At 42.5% G+C, this 22228-nt stretch overlaps 1 protein-coding gene and 1 pseudogene across 9 annotated transcripts in view; one reads left to right on the top strand and one right to left on the bottom strand.

The window, feature by feature from the left end:
* The window catches only part of ARID1B (AT-rich interaction domain 1B), a 446720-nt gene that overhangs the window by 81100 nt on the left and 343392 nt on the right, over positions 1-22228 (top strand). The gene's annotated exons all lie outside the window — the stretch shown is intronic.
* Positions 6377-6917, bottom strand: LOC109245347 (60S ribosomal protein L21-like; annotated as a pseudogene).

Here is a 22228-nt window from a genome sequence, read left to right as displayed (position 1 = left end):
ATTTAGTTTGTTTTTTCTAATGTTTATTTATATTTGAGAGAGAGAGAGAGCAAGCGAGTGAGCACGCAAGTGGCGGAGTGGCAGAGAGAGGGGGAGACACAGGATCCGAAGCAGGATCCAGGCTCCGAGCTGTCAGCACAGAGCCGGACACGGGACTCGAACTCACAAACCGCGAAACCGTGACCTGAGCCAAAGTCTGACGCTTAACCGACTGAGCCACCCAGGCACCTCACATTTAGTTTGTTTCTGTGTTTAAGTCTGTCTTCACTTAAAAAATTTAGGAGCCAGTGATTGGACTTCATTGATACAATGTTTTTATTAAAATTAGACCCCTAAGCCTATGGTTCTTTTCTAGCTAGAAGGATGTCATTTTTTTCTCTCTGAACCAAACATTGTACCAATAGCATTTGTTTTTCCAAAACTGACCACAAGGAAACATGTCAAGACTAAATCAGAATTACGCAGAAGGTTAAACTGTGATTTAATTATAACAATTGACTCTCTGGCTCTATTAATAGCTAATGACTTATATTTTCCTCTGCCTGTAAGCCATGCTTTACTGTGTTTTAGAGCTTTCAGATATAATCATTAGTGTTCCCAGAGACAAGACTTTCCTGGAGACTAGATTCTCGCTTTTCATTTATAGTTTAGTTTTTATACTCCCTGTTTCTTCCTCCCCCACGTAATTGGGAGAACAGAGGAAGAGAGGGTTACCAAACAGATTTAGGCTTGAAAACTGAAACGTTCCTTATGCCTTTCTGAGCTTGCTGAAAGATGCAGGAGGATCTTGTTACAATGCCGACAGGAGGGGTAATGCCTAGAAACGTTTGATGTTACTTTGAGGGATGTGCTGTATGCATCATTTGCACATAGGCAATCTGTTTGACTGATGGAGTAAGCAGGACCATGGCATAGGGTGGGACTTTATAATCTTCCAGAGCTCGAGGACTGGATTAGAGATTAGAACTTCAGAATTCCAGGTTTAGATCCTAACACATTGGAATTATAGCCCTTCAATCAGCCTGTATCCTAATGTGTTGTGAGACTAGATCAAAGTCTATATGAAGGTGATTTGAAATACTTTGATATATTCTTTAAGACGGTCTTGACGCTTCTTTCAGAGTCCCAACATCGTCCTAAGGATGACTTTTCTTTCCACTCAGGGCATGATAATGAGTCCTAATGGTGGATCCCAAAGTTGGTCATTTTGGGGCCTGCTGTTCCTTTCCAAGGAGGCCTTGGTTTTACCTTCAGGTCACCCTGTGGGTTGGGATAGGGTGCAGCTGGAGCCTGTTGGAAACCTGCTGCTTTCTTCTTCCACGGAGGCATTTTGTGGTAGGACAAAGGTCTGATTTCTTCTGACTTGCTAGGACAGTTGCTCTTGTCTTATCTTGTGTCGCCCTCATGACACAGGCACTTCTTGTTTGCTTTTGAGCTCTCAAGCTCAGTCTCAACCTGAGAGATGGTTCCTCCTTCTGTGAGATGAGTTTGATATTTATTATTGCCTGCCTCCATAGGTTTTTATGAGGGTTAAATGAGGTGATAGTTGTAAAGAATTTACCAGTAGAACTCACTGGAAACCACCCCCACCCACACACACACATTTGTGTGTGTGTGTGTGTGTGTGTGTGTGTGTGTGAAAATGTTATTATGAATGTTTTCACAAAACATACGGTTCTTCAGCGAGTTGTGAATTATGACATTAACAGTTTACTTTGTGAACCAGAGCTAGTTAGCTAACTAGTACCCCCTTTCCCACTTTCTTTTTTCTTTCCTTTCCTTTCCTTTCCTTTCCTTTCCTTTCCTTTCCTTTCCTTTCCTTTCCTTTCCTCTCCTCTCCTCTCCTCTCCTCTCCTCTCCTCTCCTTTCTTTTCTTTCGTTAACAATTGAACATAATTGCCATGATGAGCTAGAATGAACTTGAAATGGCTAATTTCTTTGGGCTTGAGTGAGTGTTAATTTTTATTTGTGGATTTTCTGTGGAAATCCTTACCACCCATACCTGAGGCAGTTTAGAGACACTTTGTGGGGGTGGGGGTGGGAGGCAGGGGTTAGGGATGATGGGAGTAGCAGACCCTGCTGAAGTTTTGAGTGGTTCATTTTTTCAGGCCTATTAAGTAGCCTCTTCAGACCCAAGGCAGACGGTGTGGGTAGATCTCAGAATTGAAAGAATTGTTTCAGGACTGAGGAAATCTAGACTATTCTATTCCCTGTGCTTTGGGTCTTACTGATGTAAATGATTGAGGACTCAACTCCCCTCTCCACCCTCCAAATGATCCCATTAACGTAGAATTGGTTCAGACTCTGGAAATCAACTAACACGGTGTGATCTAGTTGTTGTGTTTGAGTGTGTTGGACGCAGATGAAACAGTGAAAGATTTGGGAAGGTTTTATGATATTGAGAGTTCATTTCTTTTGCGAAAATGTTACAGCACATTAACTGCCATAATTACCACAAATAATTAAAACAAAAACAGGATCATCAGAATAAATTAACAAAACGTGTTTGGTGGTAACATTGGCTTTTCTTTCTTTCATTGCTTTGTCCTGTTTACTTCCAGTTAGCTACTGGACACTTTTTTTGTCATGTTGTGCCATTTGACAAGGCTTTTATTGGTAAACTACTAGCTCAGGGCTATTGGGAGTGGGATAGGTGCTTCTCCTATGGAATGGAACATGTGTGAAAGGTAAAATCCAAGCTATGATAACGTTTTCAGGGTCAGCTCACTTTAACATGAAGGGATAAATGAACATGGGTCAGGGAGATTAAAGAATAATATCTAGTTTTGGAAAGAATAATATCTAAATTATTATTCAGAATTAGCACTAAGCTTTCAGGAAGTGTGGATGGCACTTTAAAAAGTTAATAAGCAAATTGCTCTTTCATTTTCAAAAGCTGGGAATTTAAGCCTGAATTGACATTGAGAGTGAACTTCGGCGACAAAAATATTGCTATATACAAGTGCATACAGGTTTCCATTCTGTAGAATACAAGCTGTTTCATTTGTGGAACACGTATGTTGAAATAGAAGCGTGTGATTACGGTAAACAGTACACAGACCTGTTTTCTTTTGTGCGTTTCACAGGTTGTCCTGGTTTAACTGGTATTTATTTCACCAATGAGTAGTCACTTGGTTAAACTGTATGTTTATTTTTATTTTTAGTTCTCTGTTTTGACAACATATCACCTATTGTAGGCAGTGTTTCTGATAAAAGTTGTAAAATAATCGTTTTATAATTCCTATTAAGGTGAAATGTTAATAATCAAGTCAAGCACTAAGTTAGCTATATGAGTATTGGTTAAAACCATGAAACCTTAAGTTCATCAAAAGAGTCTATCCTTTCAAATGGAGCCCTAAATCTGATATGTGAGTGTGCATGAGTGTATTTATCTGTTTGAAATCCGACAGTTGGAAATGGGAATATATAATCCATTGATTTATATCTGAGCAGTTGGCTTTGGAATATAGGAACCAGCTGGCTACTCTCTCTTGGATCCTTAGAGATGCTATGATATTTTTATAAACAAGACAATTTGTGAAAATAATATGAAAATAAAGACTACAATGGTTTTCTTACCAGATTTATAGGGAAAAAATTTGGTTATGTAATCTGTGTTCATGTATTGTGATTGTAACTGTGGCCATGTAGACTGATTACAGATAGTGAGTAAGATAGTGGGTCTGGGGTCTTTCTAGAGCTTAGTCTCTTTGTTGGCTTATTATGAGGATTAATCGTGTTCATATGTACTGATCTCCTAGAACAGTGCCCGGCACAGAGCAAACACTCAGCTTGTGTTGCTTAATGTTAACCTAAATGAATTTATTGCAGATTCCACATGGAAAGATGTGTGTATGCTTACACATGTACATTCAGCTATGTGAATGTGTAGAACACATCATATATGTGTATATGATGATCATATGATCTACACTTTTCAGGACACACTAAATGATAGTATAAACACAACACCCCACTGTGTGCCACATGCCTGTTTTAGTATTTTGCATATGTTAACTCATTCAACCTCACAGCGGTTCCTTGAGGTATATACTGCTATCTCATTATATACAGATGATGAAACTAAGGCACAGAGAGATTAAGTAACATTGCCCAGTATTCGCAGTGAATAAGGTGGAATTGAATTCAATTAGTGCTGCTTCAGACTCTTGGCCACTTTGTCAAGCCATCTCCCCAGCATTACATGTTGGATCCTATTCTTAAGACGATGCTCCTGGTTGGCTTTCTTATAGCCATATATATAGGCCATTTATTGCATTGTAGGTGTGTGTATATGTGTATATTCTCATGATGTCAAGCAAATGATGTCAGCTTTTAAAATGCTTAGATCTAGGGACCCCTATTGCTTAAAAAAACTCATTGGTTTGTTTCATAAAATGTGTCAGTCATATTTTGTTGAAACTGTAGCATAAAATGTAAGGGGAAGAAACTTGGGGGGGGATTAGAAAAAAATGATTGATGCAGTTATCTAAACTGAATAGCCAAGAGATAGAAATTTGGGGTCTCTGACTTCTAATTTACTCCAAAGTTGTAATGGCCCAGAAAAGCCAATGGTTGAATCTGGGAGTCCTGCGGAGGGCCACTGTGATGGAGGGAAACTTCTGTTTCCTGCCCTGGGCTTGCTTGAAGTATGAGAACAGCTAGAAGGTCGCCTTAGTAAGATTAGTGCCATTTGCTAAGGGCTTTTACATCTGTAATCTCACTTGAACCTCGTCACAGGCCTGCTGCATAGTGCCGGGGGTATTCCCGTTTTCCAGATGAGGAGGTTGAGGTGTAGGTTAAGTAACATTCCCAAGGTTATACAGTTCCGAAGTGTCAAAAGCTGAACCTGGGTTTTCTGACCACAAACCCAGCTGCTCTCTTTCCATCCCCCACAATTTCAGGAGTGTTTAGAACCCTAGTCTCCTCCCCATGTAGAGGCAGTATGTAACTCCTGGGAAGCTTAAATGCCAGGCATAAGCCACTTGAAATTAAAGGACAGGTGGCCCAGTGGGTAGAAGCAGAGGCCCTGGTGTGGCCTTGGCCTGGGTCCAAACTTCTGGTGTGGGGGTTCCGCCAGGCCCTCCTGCTCACGAGCGTTGTTACTTGTTTGCCTCCCTAGGCTGTCGTGCGAAGGAGGGCTTTTTTCCTGAACTTTCTCTTTGAACTGGAAATTCAAGGTGGAGCTAGAGTTGGGAGAGGGGCCCTAACAAAGGTGCTGGTCACCTGTTCTGGAACTGCTTTCGTTTTCTTTCTTAGTGTGGTTTGAAGAGAAGAAGAGGCAGAGAGCTTTCTGTCCCTTAACCAGTACAGGAGTCAGTCTTGCATTTGTAATGAAAATGAATAAAAAATGTGTAATTTATTTCTTTTCTGTTATCCTTTAAACTTTTGGCCTTACACCTGATGTGCCATCATGCTGGACAGCAGTACTGGTATTGATGCCAATGGCATTGTCTTGGTTTTTGGCCATGATGAGACTGAGAGCAGGGAAGAGTGAGTATGCCTTGTTTAGTGGCTTATATAATATTTAGATTTGACTTTCGGGTGCCCCCCCCCACCTTAAACATTCCAGTATTTACTGGCATACTATAGTGCAAATGTGAAAAGGAAACTGTTAAAAATTTATTTTGTAATTTATACACCAGCATTTTTTATATGGAACTGTGCGTATGGCAGCTTTTCCGTTTGTGTGAACCGATTCTAAAGCTTTTCTAGATTAAAAACTGTAGGTTGCAAAACATGTGGGTTCCCCCCCCCCCTTCCCCTTTGCAGTTACTTCTTTATCACTGAGTTGTCCTTCCAAGCCTGGTCTAAATGTGCTTGAAAATTACCATCTGCTCCCTGCAGTTTGGAGAGGGCACGGCAAGACTAAGGTGGAAAGCTGTCACTTCGAATATTTTCATTCAAACTTTCACACCCTTCTTGTCTAGTTACATAACTGCATACAGCAGGACTGGTTTCAGCCATTTGGTCTTATCCTGATTTTTAAAGGGGGGGCATAGGGAGAGATTGTTTAATTTTAAGAGCTGGGGCACAGTACTGCTGCAAATTTGAGAATCTGATAAACCGTGAAAGCATTCAGCATTTAACCTTCCTGCTCATTAAGTCTCTAGCCACGTCTATGGCATAAGTGAGATGAATGAATAAAAACACTCATACTTATGGATCCATTTTCTTATGCAGAATTTGCTTTTTTACAAGTTTTTAATGCTATATTCACAAATTTCATTTTCTGAAGTTGGTATAGCATAGATTTAATGATTTAATAGTTCTTTATAATCTTATTTGATGTTCAAAATTTATTATAGATCATATCGGAAGGATTTTGGATTGCTTGTGCAATTTATATTTTTTTCTGTCCTTTTTTTTTTTTAACAGTCTTGAAGTCTTTTATTTTTTTTACATTTATCATGCCATGAATTCATAGGGAATGGGTTCCAACAGCTCAGGCTCCTTTCCAGTGGTTCTCACAAAGTGTGCTTCTCTGGGTGGGGCAGGCTGGCGCTTCGGTTGAACCCAAGTACCTTTCTCCTTGGCTTCCTTCTTTTCTGATCACTTTCCTTCACACGCTTCAGGAAGCTATCTCAGCTCTTGGAGTGCTTAATGTGCTCAATACGTACATTAGTTCTCTAAGCAAGAATCCTGCCCTTCACTTGTTTGTTTACGACAATGCCAATAGCATGATGGGTAACACTGTAGACTCTTCCTGTTTTGCCACGGTGACATTTGTGGGGCATTCCTTTTTGAAAAGTGCCCATTCCCTTGATGTCCACAATATCACCTTTCTTGTAGATTCGCATGCATGTTGCCAAAGGAACAACTCCATGTTTTCTAAAAGGCCCAGAGAACATATAGCAAGTACCTCTCCTCTTTCCCTTTGTGTTGGTCATTTTGGCGAATTACTGGAAGATGGCGGTTCCGGCCGAAAGGAAGCGTAATTTATATTTTTAATGTCCCTCCTTTTTTAATCTCAAAAATTGATCTATTTTGGTTTTGATTGGAATGAACAGCCACAGTAGGATTTGGAGATGAAACATGATGGAAGCCTGTTAGTGTAAACTGCCAATAATTTCTAATAGTCAGGAACAAGAAGACCATTAGAAAATGGGACTTATGCCAAGAAAAAGGTAGTAAGATCAAATGATAGTCTTCCTGTAGTCCACGGCTGTAAACTTTGATTTTCCTTCAAGTTCATTATCTACCGTCCATCCCAAGCTGAAGACCATAGTTTCTACCCTTTTATTTACTTGGGGATGACTGTAAGAGAAGTAAAGAATTTCAGTCTTCAGTTGGAAAAATTCTGATTCTGACTTCCATTTAATAGAGTATTTAGTAATTCCCACCAAAGATGGTTAGTTAACTTGTCAGTGACTGATTTTTTGAGGAACAGCATTCTCTGCTTTTTATAATTAAAACAGTGGGCTGAAAGCAGATATTTTCTCTTTCTCTCTCTCTTTGGTATTTCCTAGCCTGTGATAATCTGTCTCTTGAGGAAAAAGCGTTGTCTGTCTGAGCGCCCTGTCTGTGCCAGGGTATTTGCCTGTGGTACAGCCACATTTTATAATTTCTCTAATGTCACAAAAACTTGCTTTGGAAAAAAGACGTACGTTCTAGGCCTCTGAGAACAAATGGAGAGCCAGAGAGCAGCTGTGTCAATAATCTTACATGGTGTGGTCATGAGTGTGATAGAGGTTTATATATAGAAGAGCGGGGGGGATACAGGGATTTTATGGAGGCTGAAGTGGGTAGGCCTGACAGGAAGGTAGGTCACATTTAAACTGACTTTTAGTGAGAGAATAATAGGAGCGTGTGTTGCGTGTGTGCGAGCCTATCATACTCTTTTTTTTTTTTTTTAAAGTTTATTTATGTATTTGATATAGAGAGAGAACGAGCAGGAGAGGAGCAGAGAGGGGGGGGAGAAAGAGAAAATCGCGAGCAGGCTCCGCACTGTCAGCGTGGAGCCCGTGTGGGGCTCGAACTCCCGAACCCTCGAGGTCATGACCTGAACTGAAATCAAGTGTCGGACGCTTCACCGACCGAGCCACCCAGACACCCCTGTGTGGGTCACACTCTCCACAGTGGAAACAGTATATCTGGTGTTTTATGATCCTAAACTTATATGCCGTGTTGAAGAGCAGCATGATTCTCCTAGGGCTAAAGACGTTGGAGAAGGTGGTACAAGTTTGGATTGGGAAGGAAGAGGAGAGAAAGATGGTGAATGGGAATGGTCTTATGTACCGTCCCAAGGAATTTGAACTTCACCCTATCTAAATAGGAGCTCTTTGTGGGGCACCTGGGTGTCTCAGCCTGTTGAGCGTCTAGCTCTTGATTTCGGCTCAGGTCGTGATCCCGGGGTCGTGGGATCCAGCCCCGCGTCGGGCTCCACACTGAGCATGGAGCCTGCTTGAGATTCTCTCTCTCTGCCCCTCTCTGCTGCATGCGCACTCTCTCTCTTGCTCTCTGTCTCAATTTAAAATAAATAAGAGCGCTTTCTGTTATTGTGGGAAGTTTTAAGCTGGGAAGGAATGAGGAGATCTGTATGTCAGAAGGAGACCCGTAGGTCAGAAGATGCGGAAAGTGGAAGAAGGGGGAACGATAAGTGCGACCCTACTAGAGCTGGAGGGGTAGCGCTTGGTCCAGGGTGCGTTCAGTAGGTTGAATACACGGATCTTAGTTACCAGATTCAGGCAAGGCAAGGGAGGGCCTTGGGGCACCTGGTGAGATGTCAGTACAGAGATGCAGGAATCCAGGAGGGGCAGCAGATCTGAGAGAAGGTAGTGACTTTGGTTTTATGGTGGGAGCCTGCAGGAAGCGGAAGTGGTCAATGGGCAGGTGGAAAGAGGGTCAGGGGAGTTGTGGATGCTGAGAGAGAAATGTGAGGTTCCGTTCTGGGGTTACTGTGTGGCTCAGTGGTTCTAGTCCTGGCATCTCTTCAGAATCAATTGGGAAACTTTAACATAAAGTGTACATGGTGAGCCCATCCCCAGCAGGTTTATTTTACTTTGTCTTGGGTGGGTCCTTGACCCTGTGTAACCTGGGTTGAGAATCTCGATGGTGGGTTTATAGTAGAAGCCCCAGGAAAGGATGTGCGTTGCCTAAGGAGAATAAAAGAGGGGGGACGGACCTTGTTACCCAGCTACTTAAGGGGTGAATGGCAAAACAGGAGATAGTGAGCAAGCCTGGCACAGAAGGCAGAGCAATGGGACGAACACCGGGGAGAGTTGTGCCGTGAGAGAGATGGGGGTGGGGCCGGTACAGAGGAGTGTAGATGGCCAGCGACGTCCAGTGCCGTGGAAGGGTCAAGAAGAAAGAAGGATTAAGAAGTGGCCAGAGGTTTTTTTGGTTTTTTTGGCTGTGATTTGATAGAGCTAGATCGCAGTGGTTTGAGGAGTGAACGAAGAAAGGCAAGGAGGCGGTGAATGTAGACTGTTCGTTGAGTCTGCACGTCTTGTCCCGTGAGGTCCTGGTTGCTTCTGCGTTGTCGAATGCCTGCTCTGTGCCCACCTGGGTGCTGGGGCCCAGCAGTTTCAGTTTTGACTAAGCTACTTCCTTACCCCGGGAGGTTTATGGTCTTGTGAGGAGGCAGGTGAAGAGGGGACGACTTAGTTCGAGATGATGCGTTGAGTTTCATAAGATGAATAAGTCACTTGAAAGGTGGGCCTTGTGTCTCAAAAGGTGGGCCTTGTGTCTCAGGTGGAAAGGGTAGCACCAGGGGGCAGGGTCGGGGGGCCAGGCAGTCTTGCTTCTTAGAGGGACCTGCCCTTAGTTGCATGCGAGTAGCTCACTCGAGGTGGTACTGGAAGATGGGCTTGGGTCCCAGAGAACTCCGAATGCCAAGCTGGGAGGCCTGACTTGATCCTGTAAGCAATATGGAGCCTTTCTAGTTCAAGGGGGGAGCAGGGGTGAACCTTGAAATTAGCATTTTAGGTCGATCATTTTCTGCCCACTGCCCGATGAGGAAGAAGGACTGAAATGGAGAGAACCTGGAGATGGGGAACAACCTGTTCCGAGCAGAGTAAAGTAGGACCCCGGTGGATTTGTACGGTAGGGACAATAAGGGGTGAGACTGAATGTTTGTGTCCCCACAAAATTCGTATGTTGGATCCTAAACCGCAGTGTGGTGGTATTAGGAGGAGGGGTCTTGGGGTGTGGTCCTGAGGACACAGCCCTCGCGAATGGGATTAGTGTTCTGTAGAGCTGCCCAGAGAGCTCCCTGGCCCCTTCTACCATGTGAGGACACCATGAGAAGGTGGCTGCCTATGAACCAGACACTGAATCTGCTGGTGGTGACTTGATTTTGGACTTTCCAGCCTCCAAAACTGTGAGAAATAAATTTCTGTTGTTTATAAGCCACTGGATTTATGATAATTCTGTTATAGTCTGAAGGGGCCGAGACAGGTTGCTGTAAATCTGTGTAGAAGGGAGACCGGGCGGGAGGCACAGAGGCTGATCGTATTGGGGTAAGAAGGTGCAGGGTGCTAGGGGACGAGTGTCGGATGACTCCACATTCCTGCTTTGGTCGGAAGAGAAGAGTTTGGCTCCAAGCCAAGAGCCTGAATACAAAAGGAGAGGCAAATTTTGTGGGTGATGGTGATGACTGATGATGGATTTGAGTTTGGAAATATTGAGTTTGACTCGGTTGCAGTTAGTTGTGTATCAGAGGATAGTGGAGAGAGTATTTTGTATCCTTTTTTCCCTTTAAGAATCTTAAAGAAACGGATCCGCTCCGTTCTCATAAAGCTCCCTGTGAGATAGATACAGGGTAGTCGTTTTCTTTATTTTACAGATGGGGGAGCTGAAGCAACTAAAATACTAAGTGACTTCCCAAAAGCGTGAACAGCAAATGGAACGTAGGTTAATGAATACCCACCCCAGTTCTGTATTCGTATAGTGTGGACAGTTCTGTGTGCATATAGTAATTGCCAAAAATGTGTTTTCAGTTGTTGAATGGATGACAAGTGAACTGTCGTGACCTCTGTGATGCTGCACACAGCTCCTGGGCGTTTTGGTTGGGCACGGCACCTCTCTGAGCCTCCGGTTCTTCATCTGCAAAATTGGGTGCGTGGGGCCTGCAGAAGGGAGAAGAAAGAGACCCTTCCTGGTTTGAACATTCCGTGTTTCTAGACTTTCAGTGCCATCATCTTGAGATTGTTCTCTAAAGTAACTAAAAAATAACGTGCAACCCCTAACAGGTGATTTATCTTCTACCCTTTTTTTCTTCAAGTAGAGAAAGGAAAAATTATGTCTGTAGAACACAGTGAGCTAGAAATGGCTTGTGAGAACTAGTTCTGTATTTTCTTAAAATTAATCTTCTCCCTCATAGCAAAGCCTCATGTACTTAAAGTAATTGAATGGGCTGCAGGGTATACTGGGAATTGTAGTTTTCCACTTCTTTGTGTTCTGAAGATTAATAATCTTGCAACCCTCTGAGGGAGATAAGGAGAGGACGCTCTCTGACAAATTGTTATCTTGTCTTTCAGAAGTGTGCTTTGAGCAGTGAATATACCCTCAATGCCTCCCTTGGGCTTTTAGCTCGATTCTAAGTAATGGTAATATATAAAGTATGGCTTTAAAAATTTTTTTTGGCTTATGATACTGTACTTTTCTAGTGGTGTCTTTAATCTTTTCTTTTGGCCTAGTTTTAAGAAAGTTTTTATTTGTATCAAGGTTACAGATGTAAATGGTTTACGAAGACCGTGGTTTTACAAGATCTACTGTAGAAAAACAGTAGTCACCGCCCTCCTTCCCCCATTTCACTTCCCCAGAGGCAACCACTTTGAACTCTTTTAGTTAGCGGATTTTTCGAGGATGCCTCCATATTTTTCAATAACGCTTACTTGTGTTGCTGCCTTCAGTTTCTCACTCTGTCCTCATCATAGCATGGATCCTTCATGCCCGCTCGTTCTCCCTGTATAGCTTTTTCGTGACTTTGGTTTGCTCACTGTTGTATTGACATTATTGAGACTGGGGAAACTTACTCAGAAATGAGCCATATAGTAAACTTTTCTCCTTTCCTGCTCAGCTCTTTTTTTTTTTTCTGAGTTGAGAGTTGGTTTTTGCTTACTTTTCTACATGTACTTACCACTCACTCCACTTAGGGTTTTTAATTAGTTACAACCGCCCGCCTTTTGTTGTAAGATGTTCAGTTCCAACAGGTACGTTATCAGTTTCATCTTGCAGAGGCGTCTCTGGTGGGTTCTCTGGCTGGCTGGGCCCTCCCTGGGTTACCTCTGTGTCAAGTGCACACTTCCGGGGATCTCCCCTTACTTACTTTCATCTTGGAATTTCCTTCCACCTCTCTTCCTGTGTTGCATCTCTGGTTTCCTGGATTCTGTGTGTTTCTTCTTTTGGTGCAGCCCATCCTCCAGTAGCTTTCTCAGGAATGTTGTGGGGAAGTAAGATGTTCAGATCTTGCATGTCTGAAGATGTCTTCATTTTACCCTCATACGTGACTTACCGCTTGACTGGGAATAGGGGTTTGGAAATGATTTTCCTTTAGAATTTGGAAGCAGTTGCTTGACTGTCATTTAGCCCCTGGTGTTGCCGTTAGGAGACCTGAAGGAAGCTGTTCGTCTTGCTTCCTGGTTCTTTGCGTGGGGCCTTTCTAGATGCTGCCTGTCCACACTCCCTGACCGATGTAGCACCTCCTTTTCCCCAGTGTCCTTCAGTTTCACCTAGATCCCTTTTTACCCACTGCCCTGTGTACTCTTTCAGCCTTGGGGTCATGTCTCGAATTACTTCTTTTATCTCCCTTACTCCTTAATTTTCCCTCTTCTCTCATTCTAGGACTTTTGTCACCTGATACTGGACTTACCAGACTTCTAACTGATCTTTTCTACTATTTTGTACGTCATTGTCTTTTTCTTCCCGGTTCTGGAAGGGTTCCTTGTGCTATTGCATTTTTAATTTGCAAGGCTCTTTCTAGGCCTCTCCGAGCCCCTCCCCCACCCCTGCCCTCCTTCCTCCCTGCTTCTCCTCCCTCTTTTTTCCTTTTCTTAGTTCTTTTTTATTTTGTTTTAATAGAATCCTATTCTTGTTTCACGATTATTTTTTATATTATGGAGATGTTAATGATTGTAGTGTGTTTTGCATCATTTCATTGCCTTCTAATTTGCCTCCCTCCCCCCCCCTCCCCCCCCCCCCAGCCTCCCGGTTTATTTTAGTCTCTGTTTTCCTGTTGAAGGCTTTCCTCAGCTACCAATGATTCTTGCTTGTCCAAATGCCACAGGAGGGCTTGCTGACCATAAGATCTACTGGTGAGGTACCTGGGTGGGCTGTTTAGGGGAATTTAGGACGCCCCCACTCCTATTCCGGTATATATTTAGAGTTTTCCTGTTGGACTGGCCTCAGATTGACCATGGGAGGAGGGCAGTTGGTTGTATGAAGGTGTCTCCGTATTCAGTAGTTATGATCAACCACGGCACTCCTATAGCAGTGGTTCTGCAGAACCGCTGTGTTTCCCCTCGTCTGGGAATGAATCTCTGGGTTTCTGCCAGGTTGAGGGAGATGCTGAGCTTAGTGGGAGAGACACCCCACCCCCACCTCCCCAGCAACCCACTCCGTGCCCAGAGGTATCTGGTACCACCGATTTCCGAGCCTTTCGAAGATTCTCCCTCATCAACTGTGCTGGCTGAGTTAGTTCCTAATTGTCCATCTGTTTCTTGCATCCAAAATTTTGTTGCCGTCGTTCCTGTTCTTGTGGGAAGCAAACAAACAAACAAAATGAATGAAAAGGCAAACCGTACTGTCATTTTTGTTTGGGGGAGGGAATGATAACTAGATGTAAGTGTTGAATCTGCGATGTTTATCCAGCGTCTTTCTAGGTTATAAATAGTACATTTACATTTGTGGGTCTGACCTGTGTGTGCTACTTTCTAAATTCCTTTGTAATTTATGTGACTATGTACTTAACTGTGAGTTACAGTCTGTCCAATACATAAACAGAATTGTCACAGACATTAAAATGTAATTAACAGCTCAGGAACTGTCTACACTCTGTGATCTCTTTTGAGTGGCTTATACTGTTCACAAGTTGAAAACGTGGTTGATTTTGCAAGCATCATGGAAATTATTTCATTTAAATGTGCCTTAGTGCATCTTATTTTCTGTATAGACATCTGAAAATGACTTGTGACCACAGTCTTTCCCTGTACATGAATACCCCGTGCAGCATGGCTTAGTGCAGTGCTGACTTGTTAAAATGGTATTTGTTTCAGAAATTTTATTTCCTGTTGAAGACACGTATGTACACACGCCAGTGTGGGTGCGTGCACATACGAATAATCCGTCATGGCACTCTTGCCGTGTCTTCCGTGCTTCAAGGGTATGGCATGCTCTCGGCCTGGGAGTGGGAGCGTGTCAGGCCGCATTCTCAGCCAGCAGGCCCCCCCACACCGTCCTGCAAATGCTCTCAGCCACCTTGTGATGACATGGTCCGCGGCTTGCACGCTAGAGTCTTCTGGGGCCTCTCTTTCTGCCCCTTATTACACCCTCTGATGGACAGCTTTGATCTCTGATGACCAACAGAAGGTGTACAAATGACATTTCTGGACCTACTAAAGAGGAACAAAGGAGATTATCTTGCTGGATATTAAAATACAAGTTTGATGGTAGTGTGACGCGCCTTCGTGGAAAAATTTGTGGAAGTCCAGTCAGAGCCTGGTGGAAGTCCTTGGCCACGCCAGCGAGCTCTGGTGTCCTGGGGGCTTGGCCAGCAGATGCAGGAAAGCCAGCTGGAAGCCAAGAGCTGCAGAGGCCTCACTGCTTGAGGGGACCGGAAGAGTATGGAAGACTGTTTGCTGGCCTCCTTTTCCATGGGCATAGCTGCTAAGAACAGAAGTTTCCCCACCTCGATGGTGTAAGAGGTATGAACAAACCGCTTCCTGGGGAAAGCTGATGTAGTGATTTTATTGGAATATTTGATTCTTCAACCGAATGTGCTAAAGAGTTCCTGGATGGTGTCATTATCAGAAATACTTTTATATACTGGGGCACCTGGGTGGCGCCTGACTCTTGATCTCAGCTCAGATCTTTAAAAAAAAATTTTTTTTTTTAACATTTATTCATTTTTTGAGAGAGAAAGAGCACAAGCAGGGGAAGGGCAAAGAGAGGGGGAAGACACAGAATCTGAAGCAGGCTCCAGGCTCTGAGCTGTCAGCGCGGAGCCCGATGCGGGGCTTGAACTCATTAAATGCGAGATCCTGACCTGAGCCGAAGTCAGACACTCAACCGACTGAGCCACCCAGGCGCCCCTCAGCTCAGATCTTAATCTCGGGATTGTGGGTTCAAGCCCCGTGTTAGGCTCTGCTCTGGGTGTGAAGCCTATTTAAAAAAAAAAAAAAGTACAATATAGTATAATATAATATAATGTAATATAATGTAATATAACGTAATATAATATGAATATAATATTCTATAATAATATATATATAATTTTTTTCACTTTGGTTATATGTGAAAAGTATCTGAACATATTATTTTGAAGTTTTAAAATAATGCTTTGGAATACTTTTATTTTTTTCATTTAGGCTTTCTAAATGTCTGTCTTTACAGATTAAGAATAAGAATGAGAATCTACTTGCAATGTGACTTTTTAAAAATAGTATTTCATTTCAGAAGTGGAGCAGCAGGTCTCGAACTGTTCTCTTCACACGCCCTCCCCTAAAATCTCACTCTGCGCATTTGGGTGCAAAATACAAGTGCTCTATGGACAAAATAATCTTTCATAAAAAGACAGATGGAAAACCCCCCACAGACGTTTGTTTCAGGAATTAACTGAACATTCGGGATGGGTTGCTGTGCTGTTAGTGATCGGGTCTTCTTCACTTTATCTTCGCGCTCCTGCCGCAGTTGCCACTCCTCCCGGCGCTCTGCACACATTCCCGCCCTTCCTGCGGGTCCGTCCATGCTGAGCAGCCGCTTCATCCTGCGTCTCTGAGGCAGGAAACTCGTAGCAAGCTGCCAGATGAATGCTTGTGTCAGTGCCGAACCAGGAATGGCTATCTGATTTGTTCCTTTGGATCAGTCTTCCTCGTGGCCCTTACTATTTGTTGGGTGGTTCGGATAAAGTGTAACTTTTTTTTTTTTTTTAATGTTTATTTATATTTGAGAGAGAAAGAGAGAGAGACAGAGCATGGGTAGGGGAGAGGCAGGGAGAGAAAGAGGGAGAGAGAGAGAGAGAGAGAGAGAGAGAGAAAGAGAGAGAGAGGGAGAAAGAAAGATGCATAGAATCCGAAGCAGGCTCCAGACTCCGAGCTGTCAGCACAGAGCCCCACGCGGGGCTGGAACCCACGAACCGTGAGATCATGACCTGAGCTGAAGTCAGACGGTTAAGTGACTGAGCCACCCAGGCGCCCTCAGTGTAACTTTTCAAAAAATGAGCTCAGTTACTTCTAATCTTCCTTCCTAGAGAAAATGGTGTTTCTTTAGTTTTTGTGACTGACGGACTTAGATGCCCCATCGTTATCATTGCAACATTACGATAAATATTAATGATCTAAACAAAATATGGTGAAGAACTGACCTTAGAAAATAAAAATTCTGAAAGGCTTTCAGACCAAACACAACCAAATAACATATTCAGTATTCAAACACAAAACTGTTCAGGACAGTAGATGATGCTACTTAGAAACCGGATTTAGAAGGGGTTTTTTAATTGTCACTTTTTAAATACGGTATTTTTTATCAATGTGAAATTGAAAGATTTTGAAGAGGAATTCATCAAAATTATTACAAAATAGAAGAGGTGACAGACTAGTGAAGAATAGTGATTATTGGGGTATCTAATTTTAAGTGATTGAAGAAAGAGGCACTGGATGGTTTATAAAGCTTTTCTGATTAAAAAAATGAATTTAGTTTTTCTCTTCAGTGCATTAAATCTGGCTTATCAGTTGAATCTTTCTATTTAATTTTAATAGGTGTACTGTATATATGTTTTTCAAAAAGAATTTGAAAATCTGGAAATCTGTATTCAAATTTGTGTCAGAAGTGACTAAATTCTCAGATTGAGTAATTCTAGCTGTTTTTCCTAATGGTAATTCTTACAAAGAGACTAAACAAAAACTTTCTGTATCTCTCTCAGATCATTTTTTTTTTTTTAATAGTTCATTCATCTTCCACTGGCTCAGCATCTGGCTGTAAAAAGTGAATAATAGTATTTATTTGATAGAAATTCATTTTACATTTTTGGATGAAAAGTATCATTTGAAGATAAACATTGAAGACTACAACCATCTTATAAATATTGACTAAATTTATGCTGAAATTAATGAATTTTTAAGCTGCTAGTCTGCATACATTTGATTTATCTGAAAATAGAACTAAAGAAGAAGAGTGTCAGTGATGTATATTAATTACTCTGAGGGGTTGGGACAGATAAAGACTTCATCTTATGCTGTTTTTTTTTGGTCACACCGATTTAGTAGGCTTACAGGCATGCGTGTGGAAGCCACCAAGAGTTAATATGCGTGTCAGGTAACAGTGAAGGAATGGGTTTGTCCAAAGTGAGCCGTAAGGTGAATTTCCTTACGTCAGATTTCATGTGCCCATTGAGATTCCTTAAAGAAGTAAGAAATACTAAATAAAGTGATGCGTTCCTATGGGGGGAAATTGGTTTTGAAAACTAGTAGTGAAATCACACTCAACTTCAGACATCTGTTGAAGATGCCTATCTAAATATCTTTTCCAATAATGTTTTAATACTCATAGTAAGAAGACAGAGTAGTTGATAATTACAGATACTACTGACTGCCCTGGTGAATGTTCCCTACCCATCAGGGAGCGAGGGGAGTCGGACAGGGGGAGGGCAGCCAGTCCGGATGTTGTCTGCCTTTTCCAGGACCGTCTTCACCCTGAGCACTGCTTGGGTCAGACTCTGCTTCTGTCGTCATTCCTACTTGTCCTTTTCATTCCAGAGGGTCCCAGCTCTGTAACACCCTGGATCACGGGGTCTTTGAAGAAGTTGGAAAGCCAGTGGCCGAAATACCCACTCCCTGGCCTCTCCTTGTTAATGGACATGACCATGCTGCATTCTGTTGGGTGACAGTGGGAGAGGCCGGAGAGAGCTCCCTGTTTCACTGGGAATTTCCATCAATCTCCCTTCTTTCTCCCAGCTAGATGCATATATGGTAGGATAGCAAGTCCCAGTTCTGAGGCCCAGTCCTGGCTTGTGCTAAGCGATGGGACTCTGGCAGGGAGCTCCAGCTTACATTCTGATGGCTGTTTATAGCTAGACCCTGCCTGACCCTGAGTACAGTGCATCCCGCCTGGTGCCCGAGGCCAAGGACACGTGGAAGTGTCCTAACTTCAGGGCTCAGGATAACAGGGAGCAGATCTATTTGCCATCTAACAGATTCACTAGGTTGGTTTCATTCATTGTCCTTTACACATCTGTAGTTTCAAAAGCGTCTTTTGCTTTGGTGGCTGTGTATTGAGGACCTTGCTTTGAAGTAGGTCCCGTCAGAGACTGAGTCTGTGTGGTAGCTTAGAACTTCTGGTGGAAAAACGTGGATTCTGGATTTTGCTGGGAGAATAAAAATACGTTAAGCAGTACTTGAAATGGTAGTGTATGTCCCCATACATAGGAAAAAGAGCCACTAGGTATATTGTATTTGAACGTTACGTGTATGTTTAAAGTTCCAAAAAATTGTATGACGTTGGACTCTAGACCTATAGCTAATATTTTGTTAAACCTATCTGTAACAGTATTCAGCGATGAGTCTGTATTCAAAAATTCTCTAATAACATCTAACAGACAACAGTCATCATGTCTGAACCAATTTCATATTTGTGATTTTCATTCTTGTTCTGTGATTCTAGAATTTTTGGATTTCCTAGTATTATGCTTGAGGGGGCTTTAGTGTGTATCTCAGTAAGTTTTGTAACTAGAATTGAAGGGTTTTTTTTCTCCCTTGTCATTAATATGGAGAAGGAAAGACTACCCATTGATGGCGATATACAAACAAGTTAGAAACTATGATGACTTTCACAGTTTCTTCTTTATCACACAGCCTGTGTTCCTTATGTGTACCCATATGAACTACAGTCTGTGGGATAGAAAAGTCAAACTTCTGGAGAACAGGGCTTATTCATGTCTTATGTGCAGGCACCTCGCTGGCCTAGTTCCTGACAAGTAGGGGGTGCTAAATAATTTGTTAAATGAAGGTAGTAACAGAACATTGAGGGAAGCCCACTGAATGGTCGTGTTGACTTATGCAACGGACAGCGGAAAAAAGGTCTTTGATAGAATGAAGATCAGATCCCCTGGACAGGTCTCTTGAACATTATTATACAGGGTGCGGTGGAGAAGGCCTGATACAGATGAGGGACTAAGAGTGGTGAAGTTACTCTAGGTCACATAATTAAGTGATGGGGGCCAGATGAGAATCCTGGTCTGATAGGATACTTAATTACTATTTTATCTTACTTTTGTGAGTTTGTAAGTGCCATGCGGAAGGCCCTATTTTGGTTTGAGAATATCTTTCCTCTAGATGCTCTCACTTGCTCATAGTCTTTGGGACTGTGTGACTGCAGGGACAGCCTGCATGTCCTTGTTGCGCCGCCTCTGTGACATGGTTACGGGAGCATCACCATGCAGGTGTAGTGTTGTATATGTATGTATGTCCTGTGTCCTAGAATGCTAGTACCTTCCAGGGCCAGTTGGTACTTGGCTCATTAGGAGTTACAGAAGCTGTTATTTCTTTTTTTCTTTAAAAAAATTTTTTTTAACATTTATTTATTTTTGAGACAGAGAGAGACAGAGCATGAGTGGGGGAGGGTCAGAGAGAGAGAGGGAGACACAGAATCTGAAATAGGCTCCAGGCTCTGTACTGTCAGCACAGAACCCGACGCGGGGCTCAAACTCACGGACCATGAAATCATGACCTGAGCCGAATTCAGACGCTTAACCGACTGAGCCACCAGGCACCCCTTCTTTTTTTCTTTCTTGAGGAACAACAATGTGCTTTTTTTTCTGTTGGCTTATTGGTGTTCGAATGGCTTATGTATACTTGAACGCTTAAGTTTTTGCTTTCTGTTTTTCTCCATGTTCTTAGATTCAAAAAATAATAAATACATGCTTATATAATGTGGCATGAAGACAAACGATCTATGACCTTGAAGTACCGTATGACAGGGTGGGTGGAGTAGAGTCTATGCTGAGTAGAATAGACCTGGATATAAGCATCAGCTGCTTCTTAAGGTGAGTGATCTTGAGGAAGCTGCTTAACCAGTCTATATTACAATTTCCTCCTTATTAAAAGATAGCTGTAATTACTAAATGAGATCTCATGTGTGGAAGCAGGTAGCCTAGGACCTGGCATTAAATGCTTAGTAAAGGCTCTTTCCCCTCATTTCATCCTTTCTTGGAATCCTGGCTGATCTCATTAGCCCATCAGTTCCTTGCCTGTCTTGTTTTAGGACTTGATAAACATTTATCGATAGTTTCCATTCAGCAAGACAGAGCCTTCTAGGGGCAGGTTAAGGGGGAGGTAGGCATTTCGGAAATAATAAGACCACACAAACTTCTCTCCCCAGCTGCTCCTGCCATGCTGTTGATGTTCCACAAACCTGCTGGTGTGGTTATCCTTTCGCTTTCTGTTTTTTGGCTCCTGGTTTTTCTACAAGCTCTTTCTTGCCTAGAGCTCCCAGGCATCTACCCATCCATATGGTACAATGGCCAGGCTCCTCCTTCCGGGACTCTCCCTTTCTCCTTCCACCACTCTTTGCATCACTGTATGCTCAGCTCCAGTGAGGCAGTGATCACGCTGGACAGTTAATGTTTCTTCCCCCCCCCCCCCCCCCCCGTAGTACGTTATTACTCCCCCCCCCCCCCCGCCCAAGTTTATTGAGGAATAATTGACAAATATAATTGCTTATATTTAAAGTGTTCCATGTAGTGGTTTGGTGTACACACACACACACACACACACACACACACACACACATTGTGGAATGATTCCCAAAATCAAGATAATTCACACATCCATCACCTCATCTGGTTAACTCGTGTGTGTGTGTGTGTGTGTGTGTGTGTGTGTGTGTGTGTGTGGTGAGAATGATTAAGATCTACTCTTAGCAACGTTCAACTGTGTACTCTATTGTATTATTAAGTATAGTCACCATGCTGTACATTAGATGCTCAGAACTACTACTTATAACTGAAAATTTACACCCTTGGTACATTTCCTCCTTCCCCAGCCTCTGGTAATCACCATTCTATTCTCTGTTTCTATGAAATTGGCTTTTCTTTGTTCTTTTTCTTTAGATACCACATATAAGTGACACTCTACAGTTTTTATCTTACTCTGTCTTGGCCTGTTTCACTTCCACATTAATTCATGTTGTTGCAAATTGCAGGATTTTTTTTAATGGCTGAATAATACTCCATTGTATGTGTATCATTTTCTGTATCCATTCATCCATCAATGGATATTTAGGCTGTTGCCATATCTTGGTCATTGTGAAAAAAGCTGTAGTAAACACGGGGGGTGCAGGTATGCCTTTCAGATCCTGCTTTCGTTTCCTCTGGATATGTACCCAGGAGTGGGATTGCAGGATCATAATGGTAGTTCTATTTTTAACTTTTTGAGGAACTGCCACACTGTTTTCCACAGTGGCTGCACCAATTTACATTCCCACCAACAGCGCACAGGAGTTCCCTTTTCTTCACATCTTCGCCAATGCTGTTATTTCCTATCTTTCTGATAATGACCATTCTAACAGGTGTAGGGTGATGTCTCATTGTGGTTTTGGTTTGCATTTCCCTGATTCTTAGTAATGTTGAGCACTTTTTCATTTATCTGTTGGCCATTTTTATGTCTTTGGAAAAATCTCTATTCAGGTCCTTTGCCCATTTTTTATTGGATTATTTGGGGCTTTTTTTGCTATTGAGTTGTTGGAGTTCTTTATATATTTTGGATATTAACCCCTTATCAGATACATGGTTTGCAAATGTTTTCTCCCACTGTGTAGGTTGCCTTTTCAATTTATTATTTCCGTTGCTGAGCAGATGTAGTCCCACCTGTTTACTTTTGCTTTGTTGCCTTTGCTTTTGGTCTCTTATCTAAGAAATAATTGCCAAGACCAATGCCAACGGGCCTTTTCCTTGTATTTTCTTCTAGGAGTTTTATGGGATCAAGTCTTAACATATAAGTCTTCAATCTTTCTCTAGTTAATTTTTGTGCATGGTGTGTATGCGTTCACTTTTATTCTTTTGCCTGTGGATATTCAT

This window comes from Panthera pardus, unplaced genomic scaffold (genome assembly GCF_024362965.1).
Source record: "Panthera pardus isolate Hobbes unplaced genomic scaffold, ASM2436296v1 HiC_scaffold_17, whole genome shotgun sequence".
In the NCBI taxonomy this organism is placed as follows: domain Eukaryota; kingdom Metazoa; phylum Chordata; class Mammalia; order Carnivora; family Felidae; genus Panthera; species Panthera pardus.
The sequence above is the reverse complement of the archived record's forward strand: the minus strand, read 5'-3'. Positions and strand labels throughout refer to the sequence as shown.